A 12,491-nucleotide genomic window follows, 5' to 3' on the forward strand; every position below is an offset into this window, starting at 1 on the left:
CAGGACAGGCAGAACAGCCTTGTGTCCAGCAGCACCGTAAGCTCAACGTTTGTCATGGGGCAACCTGCTGCTCCACATCACCCACAGTCAGGAATTTAATACCTTTCCGGACTCTTGTCATATCTGACCAAAACTGGTCACCAGGCTCAGGAGCGCTCTGGTTCCACACAGACACACACGACGTGATTGCGTACGTCGTGTTTCCTTAGGAAAGCAAAAGACATGACTTCTTTTTTTTTTATGCTTCCTCTCAGTGCGTGGCTTCAGGCAACCCATTCTCCTTCTGTTTATCCATCTGTGAATGTGAGAGAGCATCTACCTTCCCCACAGTGACAGATGCTTAATTAATTCTAAGGGTGAAATTCACCCCTTTGCAGACAGCCAGCGCAGGGCCCAGAAAGCATTTGCACCCTATTTCGAGGATTTCAGTGAAATGCAAGTAGTGCGCATATAGCAGCACACAGAGAGGTTATCAGTGTGAAATCCCAGTCTACTTCTTAAGTCAACTGAAGCAGATGCATCTGTTATCAAGCCACGAGAGGAGCATTCCCATCGCTCGGGAGCAACGGCTGAAGTACCACCACCATTTCTCATGTTTAACAGAGCTGTTGCCTCATTTCCACGGGCCGCACATTTGTGCCTGCTAGAAATCACCCACTGTCATCTGTCTCGCCCTCCTCGGAACTAAGATCTTCAATATTCCCAAGTCTGTGTGATACCTGAGACAACCCACCCAGTATCGGTGCCCTAAGACTCTTCTGTAATGCAGCAGTGACACCAGAAGCTCTGGCTTGAACTCAGGTATCTGTTTTGTGGATACTAACCCAAGTTTGTTTTACAAGAATACAATATTCACAGGCAAATGCTTCCCTACACATCAGCCACTATTTGCTGTACTCTACAGGACTATTGAAACACTTTCCTCCAGAGAGCAGATGCCATATGGGTATGTAGGCTCAATTAGCACATGCTGACAGATAGCAAGACACTTAAAAAAATTCCAAAGTCTTGGCAAGCTTGAAAAGTTACTGTATCGATTATGTCATATTGCATCTCGTGGTGCCTTAACTTTTGAGGTTTCTGTGCTGGGAAAGCAAAAACAAAAAAAAAAAAAATCAGAGAAGCAATAGGAGAGATTAAAAGGAAAAGATGGAAGGAGCTCTTCAAGGAGGCACCAGGTTGGGAGTGATCAGCAAGCGACGTGGCAGAGACCATGGTGCCAGCTTCCCTTGCCAAGGGTGGGCAAAGGCCCTTCACAGAGCAGACGTTTTATTACTCACACATCTCTGACTACCCAAACTGATCTTAAAGCACTTTGGCATGTCCCAAGGGTCATTAGAGATTACTTCCTCTCTGCATTAATAATGAAACGGCTCTTAACCAAAATTAAACTGGAGCAGCTTAATAGCATTTTAAAATTGACAAATCTGAAACAGCTAATTTCTTATTCCCCTCTTGCCCATATAATTAGCAATGGGAGAAAACTTCCAAGGTTTTCTCTCGTAAGAAGTGCTGAAGAATCTTCAAAACTTCTACAGGAGACAGAAAAAAGCAGTACCCCCCTCTCCAATTAACAGACAAAATATGGCTAAGCAAAACCAGAAATGGTGGCTGGCTTTCCCAACTGGAAAATTGATGGTATTGTGAGGTAGGAGTTTATCCTCTGCTCTTATCACAGGTGGATGATTCAGTAAATTCCTTCCAACTGGGAAGCCTACGTGTTTGTGTACCTGCTACCACATCTCGCAACTTCAGTGCACATCTTGCAGCGAGTACCAGCTGGACAAAGCACATGACCCTTTGCCTCCTGGTAAACGACCATCTGTACCTGCAGACACCGTTACAGACTTTAAAAAAACCCCAACAAAACAAACCAACAAAGAACAATACCTTCCAAGCCCACCTTCGTGGTTTAGAAGCCACTTTCAATTAGCAAAATACAGCAGGAATTTCCGTATCTGCAGCTCTCAGGTGAAGCTCCCGAGTGCTGTCATGATTTTTGAAAAGTGATTTAGGCTTTTTCATTGGGATAATGTTGTCACAGGCTGACTTTTCCGTGAGTCCCGTGCCCTGCTTCTCAGCCCATGGATTTACGGAATGTGAATTCAAAATTTGCTAGTGCTCTGGGAGGGGAAGGGAAGCCACCAACTAAACACAGAGCAGCTGATGCAACAAGCCAGGGCAGACAACGGATGCTCTACCACAACTCAGGTCTTTCCCTTTCTGTTTGACTCATCCAGCAAGAGCAAATAAAGGAAGTCACTGCGACAACCCAGGAGGAATCAAACGGCCATTCCAGCGATCCGTGACGAGCGCGGTTTCCCTCCCCCCCGAAAGAGCGCCCGGCTCCACTCCACAGTGGTTTTTGCTACAGCGTCTATTCCACCGAGGCTCTGACACAGGCACGACACACACCAAAACGCCTCACTGGGAGAAGGGTGAGAATAGGGGTGACAAAAAAGGCTTCCCCTCCTGCCTCTTTGTCAAACACGAAGCAAAAATCAAGGATGAAACCACCCCCTCCATGTAAAAACCAAACCTGACTAGGGAAAGAAAACAAAAACTCCTGCCTGGTCATCCCACGCTGATCTTGCAAGGGCCTGGTGAACAATATGCCAGAATAAATAAGCACTTGGACGTGTGAATCGCCTCACGACAAGATCACTGTGTGCCAGCAGGAAGCAAAGGAGGAATTGGGTGGGGGAAGAGCCATGTGCAGCCTTTCAAACAGACCCACCCCACAGGCAATGCCACCTGAACAACCAACACATTCATCTCTGCTCCAAATAAACATGGTGGATTTAATATATCCCGGATGGAAACAATCTCAGCAGTGAGTTTGCACAGAGAACCATGCACTAGGGGACACGGTACCTGAAGGTCTCAGTAGAGGCAATTTTAGAGGGTGTTGGGCACTTCTCGGTTTCATCTCAAGGTTAAATATGGAGCTGGACCATGGTTCTATGGAGAGGCACTTCAAAGCTCCGAGTAAGTTCAGCATCCCTAGACAAAAGGTGCTGTTCAAACTACAAAGACCCAACCACTTGTTGCCCCAATACTTGAGGCAAATAGATGGAGACTGGCTGATCAAACAGCAATAGGGAGCAACCCACTACTCTGCTCCTAAAATCACGCTGAGGACCTCTCTCATACACCTTTATAAGCATCAGCTCAAGGGAAGGGGTTTGAAGATCAAGGAACCATCTCACATCGGAAGATGGGGACAAATGACCTCTCCCAGTTTTGATGAAAGAGCAAAGGGGAAACATCCGTGGCTGTTTTGAAGGGGGGAAGAAAAAAAATATATGGTCATGAAACGAAATAGATTTCCTAGATTAGACAAGCAGAAAAGCATGTTGCAGAGCACATTTCCAGAATGTTTTCAGAAACCTGCTGCAAAGCCTGTGGCAAGAACTTCAGCCTTCGTTCGATAACACACCGGCTGGCAGCCTGCAAGCAAATCTTCTGCTGCAGTCCTGTTGCTCTCAAAAACATTTCTTCCGCCAGCAAGTTCTGCCACCTGATGCTCAGTTCGCTCACATCCCTTCCTCACCGCTGCCCCTGCTGCTTCACCTCCTTGTACTAAGAAATGGACGTAAAAGGGGGCACAAAAAGGAACAGCTGTTTATCCCAGAGTGGTGCCTCAATCTTGATTCACTGCCAGTTCCTTTCCCCCTTCCCACCTTGGTTTATACACTGCACAGATGTTTAACTGATGCCTGCTTGCTTTCTCAAGTGCCTTACTGCAGCAGCTGGTCCCCCGAGACAGCCTTTCTTCCCCCGGCTCTCCCTTCTGTTACAGGCAGAAGGATGGCTTGCTGCTCTCCTGACTTCTCACGTGGGAACACTGAAGCCCTCCACCTCTCACATTAGCTGCAAAAACCTTGAAAAAGAAGGTTATTTTCCTTCCTTCCCTGGCTCTGTTTTTCTTTTTGCCCAAGTCTACGCCTTCATCTCCTACCTGGCTGCTGTGCAAACACCATGAAGTCCACCCACGTGGCGAGGGGAGGGCAGAACACTTCCAGTAGGTTTTGATGCCCTGGCATTGAGCAAAATTTAATCAGGGCTGAGATTCAGCATAACACCGCTGTGCCAGTTACTTCCATAAAACAAAAGCTATGGGGAACTCAGCAAGGAATAAGAAGAGAAATGGGGTGGTGGTGTCTATGTGCTAGAGCAAGACATGAGATAATTCACCTCTCCCTGTCAGGCCCAATCAGAAAGACTTCAAACTGTGGTATCCAAATGATAACATATTTTGAGGGAAGCAATTTTTTTCTCTTCCCCAGGAGAATATTAACTGAGATACAAAGAAAGAAGGTAGATTTAAGCAGCTATCCAAAAAACCCCTTCTGTTCTTCTGCATTAATAACTTCTGGATAAACTGAACTTCTCTGCCAGGTTAAGTTAAATTTAAGTCACACTGCAGAAATATAAAATTTCTTCAGTTTTATTAAAATTGAAAAGCAGTCTATCAGAGCTGTATTTTCGTGACACACAGTTCTTGGGCGCTATATTTTATATGGATGTAATTATTCTACCTATTCATCACAGAACCACAAATCCAACCTTCAGAAAGTATCGTAATGCAAGATTCATTGAATCCAGCTGATATTAAATATCAACAGGGTTCCATTATCAGTTTTTGTATCTGAACACTGTAATATCAGCTATTACTCTTTTATATTAAAGTTGTATCTTTGGAAGAGAATTACTTCCCTTGGCAACAATGGTAAATGTTAACTACCTTGAATATTTCAGTCACATATACATTATGTATAAGATTGTGATCTGCTAAACAATAATGGAGAAAAACAGAAAGCGACAAAAAGATTTGCTTTGTGAAAGATTTCCTTCTGTTCTCAGAGAAAAAGCACATACTATACAAGGGAAAAATATTTGGAGTAACATGCCAAGTCTTTTTCCACTGGGATGCAAGAATCTGATTTAGTACTTCTGAAAGATTGGAGTTCTGCATAGCAAAACAAAGCATGAAAATAAAACGGTTAATGTTATTTTCTAAGACAGTAATGCCTAAAGACTCCAAGCAATACTGTGGTGAATTATGTAAAGCACTAGACATGCAAACCAGAAGAGGTCCTTGCCTTTCTTGTGCCGTTGAGTTGTAAACTCTTCACAGCACAGAGAAGAAACAGCCAGCACGCAGAGATGAAGTGGGTTCCGAAGAGAAGCCAGGTTTCCCCAGCTCTTGTTTAAAGCACTCTCCGATAGGTTACACCACCTCCATCCCAGTGCTTTCAAGCAATGTGTTGATGTATTATTATTCCCCAAGCAGGACTGCGGGAGTCAGCGGGGCTTTGCAAAGCTGGCCAGGCAATCTTAAGCCTTAGGCTCTGATTTGGAGATTTGTGATCAGACCTCACTCCGAAGATGCAAGCAAATTATAAATCTCATTCCTTTCCCTGAAAGTAAAGTTATGTAAACCAGCATTAGCATCAGGTTTAAATTAATGTTTACATTGATAAGTAAATTGAAAATTACATTGCTTGCATGCATTACACGAGCTAATTCCACATCCCTATTTGCAAATATTTACAAAGCTCTAACTCGGTCATTAGACTAGATACTTACAAATCATTTGGAAACTACCAGTTTATGTCAACTTCACTTTTCACACAGTGATACGAGGCCTTAACGGGTAGCAAAGCAGCTGAAACTCCCCATCATTTCTTGTTCAAATTCACAAGGCGGGAAGGTGGTTCTCAGTATTAAGGCTGAAGATTCAGGTTACGCTGCTGCTTTCTGCTCTCCTTCAACGAGCAGCTCCTCCTTCCCGTTCCCGACCATTCCGCCGTCCGATCCATTTGCAGCTGGATTTACCAACTGGCCACACAAATGGGAATCTTGAGGCAATAAACTGAGAAGCAAGGGGCTACTAAAATGAATACTGCCACAAAGGAGTTGCCACGCTGTGCCCAAACACACACTAGCTGGCCTGGCTTTATCAACCTACCTCAACTGCTGGTCTAATTCGAGCTTTTGAAACTTGTATGTCTGTATCAATCACACTGATGCCAAAAGGAAGTAATTTAAAGTACCAACAATGTTACAGAAGAGCCTGCAAAGACATTAATTTTAGGGATACCATATCTATTCCCTCCTGGAGTAAGATTAGGATCTGCCCTTGCTCACCACAAGTAGTGCTTGACTTTTTACATACTCCAACTGATTTCACCAAGAGCACTTGTACTATTCAGCACCAGTATCTGCATTGCAATCTAGAATTTGATAGCTTCCACGTAAAACTTTTAAGCATATAGATATTTAATGTAGATTATAGACAGTCACAGGTGGTAGCTCCTCCTCATTTACAAACGGCTTTTATTTTACAAAAGCGCATCTATTATGTGAAATGTTACAGATGCTCTTAAAACCCAAAGGGTCAGAGGATCTTTAACAATATTATTTAATTGATTATTGAGTAATATACTCAAAGTTTGCCATTCTTTCTGAAATAATCTCTATTGGCTTAGATGCAAAAGCATCTGTAAGCACTGTAATTTGGTATCGGCAAAAGAAAGTCATGTCCCCATATGCTACACCACACTGCACCCTAAAATCTTATTAGTTGTCTAATCAAACTGATGTAGGTTTGCACAAAGGTGATTTTTTAAATCCACTGCTTAAACTTTTGGCCACCTTTGGATAGTCTGGCATGAAGTTAGAGAATCACAAGCTACACGCACTACCTAGGGCAGTAGCACACTCATCCCTAAGCTCTTCCTAAGCGTCAGGGGACCACGTGGAACCAGCTCCTGGCACACAGGTTTGCAGGAATCCAGCACCCCTGGTTCAAACAGAGACACCAAATGGGAACAGCTGTGATTTTTGCTCCCGGTTGCATGAAGAGGGCAATACATCTCATTACCTGTGGCTTCGTTGCCGCTTTTCTGAGAAACGTATAAAGGTCTCTGTAAACCCATCACTGAGGATAAAATACACAAATTTAGGCTCCTCCAAGAATGTTCAGCATAAAGCTTACCACAAAATAAAAGCCAATATTGAAAAATCATTTCAAAAGAGAGCGCAAACCATTTGATGGGCACAATAGAAATAGCACAGAAAAGAACTGTTGACATTTCCTTGGGACTCTTTCAGAGCTAAACGTGCAATAGCTATTGATTTTTTGTTTTCTTCACAAGTATATATACATTATTTAATACAACTGAACAGTTTGCAAACCAACTTTCTTGTGTTTTTGAAATATTGATGCCTTTTAGAAGGTTGAAACCTCTGCTGAAAACCTCAATTCCATGTATGAAGCCTAAAATACTGCAGCTTAATCTATACAAAGGCAAGAACTAAATATTTTTCTTAACTGACAGGGTGCTCTTCATGGGTTTTAAAAGCTGACTTTCATCCTGCTCCACTTCTCCCTACAAAAATATTATTTTTCTTCTCCTTGTTCAAAAAGGACTCGTTCTCTTTTCCAAAACTTCATTTCTTGCAAGTTTAAAAATTTTCACATTAGGCCAGCAGCCTTTTTAATTTAGTAATGTCAGTCCTACTGCGGCCAAAAAATCAAATTACTTCAGAGAATACACCAAGAAAATTCAGTATAAACAAGTGTCAAATAATCTTCACAGATAAGTCAGCTTACCCTATACAGTCTAAAAGGTTTTTATAATATTTACATATCTTAACAGGAATATGGATGTTTTTGTTGGGAAGAATTCAACTGCACTGTTGTTATTTACACTAAAACAACCACTAATATTTCAACATAAATATTCATAGCCTGTGTGCCAGCCTTCCCTACCCTCCCAGCCAAACACAATCATTATACAGTTGAGATTCACAAGAGATACAACAAATATAGATCAGAGCGCCAGGGTGAGGAGCTCGGGAGCTCTCCCGGGGGGTTCCCTGTGCCATCCCAGCCTCGCTCAAACGGCTCAGGGGCTCCGTGAGACTCGGGAGCCCCTGAACAGTGGGCTCAGTATACTAAAACAGAAAGTATTTGAATTTAAAGACAAATCTCCACCCACTGGTATTGCCAATCAGCATTTCTTGAAGGCTTTTCCGCACACAGTTGGAGACCGAGACTATTGCTGAAAATATGCTAAAATTCTACATGCTCTGTTAATGCAAACAAGAGGTAAAAGCTTTTGATGTTTTCCATGGATGCTTTCCCCAGCGATTTAAGTCAGGCAGGCAGCTACGTAAGGGAAACTGAGTCACAGAGTGCTGAAGAGGAGGCCCCAAAGGCAGAAGCGAGAGGGAAAAGCACTTACAAACTCGATGGATTTGGTCTGCAGAAAAAAAAAGGGGGAAGGTAAGATTAAACAGCTTACCTGATAGCATGGATCACAGCTACCTTCCACCCGTTCACATTACAGCTACTAAAGTGTACTTTAGCCACTGGTAAGGACTGATATGATGAAGTTTCAAGACCCACTTGCTCGCAGCCTCGTTAACTCTGGGATCACACACATCTGTGGAAGGTTAATATGAAACACCTGCTGGCCTCTGTAGCAGCATTTTACTCACCTGGCAAGTAAAATAACTGTTGAAAATAGGACTTTGCATTTACAGAGACACGCCCCCACACGTACCCCTGGGGCCTGTTCCTGCCCAGCACAGCAAGCTCTGCCTTGCCTGCTACCCAAAATCCACTCTGTATATAAAAGAGGAGCAGAAGCACCACATAAGATTCCTGCTGGGGCGAAATCACACGTCCCTCTTTTGACTTTACTCCCAAAACACAACCTGTGTAAAGGTCCTCGACACGGAGCCACTAAGAGATTTCTCCAGGGCACCAGCAGAGCATCGCTGTCAGCCCTCGCTCAGCTCTCCTCCCCGTAACGGATTCAATAAGCTGCTGCACACCCCATCTCGTTGCTAAGTTCAGGCCTGTGCATATATTTTCATGTCCTTATTAAGCTACCTGGCATGGGTGCAGATGGACATCGGTGCACAGCAGATCGGAATGCAGGTCTTCGAAGTGTACGACTGAAAGCTGAACGAGGAGTTCACACAAACTATATTCTGTGTAGCTTTAACAAATGTCCCTTTCCATCATGTACCTCAGTTAATTTAACTCTGAACTTTCAGACACCACAGCACGGACTTCTACATCTCTATCAACCTGTCCTAACCGTCTGCCATTTACATTATTTATCAAAGTCTGACAGCCCTCCACCAAAAACATACGCTAAAACGGCCAGGCCTTGCCCAGAAGAGCTTGTCTTGTCATCGAAAAGATACAAGACACAACATGAGAGGAAAGCCAGGTGTGCCACAGGACATCTGTCAGAAGGTACCGGACAAGACAAATTCACTGCCTTTCAATCGATGAGCCTAAATGTATTATACTAATAATCTAAGACCTGAGGAGAGGTCAGGGATGCTCACAATGAAGGGCTGGCTCCCTGCAGTGCTTCCTGAAGCTCTCCCTGTTACTGCATCCAGATTTCAAACTAATTTCCCGTGCCAGAAATACCTGACATTTCCTGGGCGCACTATCCAGGGCTATCACTCAACATTTTCTTTTGATGGTTATTGCCAGCAGGAGCCTGATAACACACACCAATCACACGAGTCCCGCGAGCTGCTATCCCCACTTCCTTCACTTGCCTAAAGGTTGTTCTTAGCAGCAAAGCAGCTAAGGAAATGCAAAAGCACAATAAGCCGTAATGCATTTAGATAGCCCCATTTAGCTCAAACGCAGTTTTACCTCTACAAAGCTGTTCTCCAGAAGTCTGTTTTCAAAGGGAAAGTCAGAGCAAAAAGGAGCCACACAAATCCTGCCTAAAATTTCCTGAGAGAGTGCAGTTAGGATCAGAGCCATTTGTGTGCCGCAATTATTCACCAAAAACTTTATCAAATGTGATTAAAGCGTATCAATTAACTGCCATCAACCAAGAGATACTAGAGCATCTAGGTACGTAGCTACGTACCCTAGCATCCTCTTGTTGATAGCAACTAATATGTTTTATTCTATTTATCCACCTTCACTAAGGCATTAACACCTTTAAGTGTTTCTATGACCTCAGAGAGGTCATCCATCAAAAAGAGCCAACTCCTTATTTAAGAATAACTTCTCACACCTTAAGGAGGCTGTTTTATCTATGTAAACAAGCACATAAGTAGATAGGGACGCACGCTTTACAAACACTCTATTAGTACAAGTTATTTTAATTCCTACAGTTCTAAAACCAACTACATTTTCAGCCTCAATGAGTTTAAGGAAAAAGACGACTACATGCTGATCTACTGGACCAGAATGAATTTCAAGCACTACTTCAAAACTTATTTGCATAGATAAATATGAACTAGCCTGCATTTGCATCTCAACAGGTGCAATTTCACTTCTTTAAAGACTAAGGCCTCCTTATTTTGCTGTATTTTAAGAGTTATGTGCTTTAGGTACTTCTAAGCGCGTGGAAGTTCATTGCTGAGACATGTTGTTACAAAGCCCCCAGAGCAACCAAGAATGTGGTAACCACAGCCCCCGGGGCAGAGCAAAGAGCATGTGACTACCCTCAGGTGAAGGAATTTGGCCACTAACACAAACCTAGCCCTCCCCTCAGCTGTGTCTGACCTTCCAGCTGCTGCAAATCTGGGGTTTTTTTATAATCAACATGAAAACTCTTTGCTAAGGCAGTAAGTAACCACAGACTTTCTTTCAAACACATATTAATAATCCACTGTTTCTACAGAACACATTCTAAGACCTCTTAAGTGCTCCAGAAAGCACAGAACAGGCTTAAAAAACCTCAGTGTTTTCAGAAAGCTTAGCCCCTCTGTTATTTTAACCTCAAAGGTTTCACCCTAAGTGTTTCCAACTCTTCTGAGTCATTTGTGCTTTGCAGGGAGAGCAGAGGAAGGGATAGAGAAGTCATCTAGGCTATTAGGATCTTGTAGTGAAGTGAGAATCTCACAGCTCCTGGTACAATTTCTGTTTGTTTTTTGTTGTTTGGTTTGGTTCCGCCCCCCCCCCCCCCCCGAGGGAAAAGTGCCAGAAAACTTATAAATCTTTCAGGTCTCAAAAACTAGCCAAACAATGAGAAATGCATCACTTCAACAAAGTTTCTAAGAAGGCAGTCTGTATGGAAACAGGAGAGACTGACAACCAAGGGATGATAAAAAGAGGAAGACGTCGTCTCAAATTTGAAGGTGGAGAATGTGGCAAGGTCAACTGGAAGCGCAGGAAGAGCTTATGGCAGGGGTGGGCTGGGCACTGCTGTGAGCAGGCTGCTAAACTTAAGCTAATTGTTGATAAGTCACTCAGGGTTATCCTGTCCTCTCCAGCATCTCTAGTTACCTCCATTTACTGTTGGTTCCCAAGCCCTGCTACAATCATTTTTCAATTAAAAGGCACAAAACAGGGGCAGAATCAGTTCTAGACTGAACTATGACTGTGAACTCCCAGCAGGTCGAGCACATAACCTGAGCTGGACCGCAAGCCCTTGTGACTTGGGCTAGTGAGAAAGTGAACTGTAAATCATTCCCAAAGCACTGGCAGATAAACTGTAAACTAATTAATATCAGAATTATTGATGCACAGCAAATATTGTGCAAAGAATTTATCTGAAACTCTGTCACCACTTTACTCTTTACAGCATTGATTTATAAATCATTGAACAAACAGTGCCATGTCCAATAAATACTTTATGAATGTTTGCCAACAATTTATCTTACATAATATGATATAAATACATTGCAAATACTGCAATGTTTGAGTACGCTGTTCATAAATTAAAACCTGCATATCATCAACTACAGTTTATAGAAACGTCCCTTCCTTTGCCCGATACAAGGAATTTAAAAAGGAATCTGGTCCTGCTCTTGGGGTGTAGCAGTAAAAAATACAACCCTTACCACTGATTATTCACTTATGCTTCTCTCTACTACACCTCTGTTCTTATTATCAGCCAAGTTCTTCCTGCTGGGACTTTCTTGAAGTTTGGGAGGAGTTCCCCATAAACATGCACTATCTATAGGCTCCTCCACCTGAGTTTACGAGGAAAAAAGCTCCTTAACATTGCTTAGAGTGCTTTGGGGTTGGCACTATTTTCTTTTTAACCAACTACTAAACATTCCTATTTCCAACACTTCTTACAGCCAATACCTTGTTCACGTGCTCTTTTTAATGTCTGCATCCACCTGCTTTCCCTTGAATGATCCTCAGATAAAGAGTTCTTCAGGGAAAGATTATCTTTATCTTACATCCTCGACAGCAGCTAGGACTATGGACCCTGGATCCAGGACTGGGGTCATGCGTGGGGTAAACACAAGTATTAACTCAAACAAGGTCTGATTCATTTTCTTATTACATCTCTGAAATGCCCAGTGCTCTAACCTGTCCAGCTTCAGAGAATACATGAGAAATATGCCTAAATCAGTCAAACTTTCTTCATGTCTGCCATAACCTCCAAAATGTCCTGTAGGTCCACATATGTCCAGAGGAAATGACAGATCCCAAGGTTGGGAAGTGCTCCTGTGCTCAGCTTGCCTAAGCTCCTGCA

Source organism: Strix aluco, chromosome 28 (assembly GCF_031877795.1).
Source record: "Strix aluco isolate bStrAlu1 chromosome 28, bStrAlu1.hap1, whole genome shotgun sequence".
Lineage (NCBI taxonomy): Eukaryota > Metazoa > Chordata > Aves > Strigiformes > Strigidae > Strix > Strix aluco.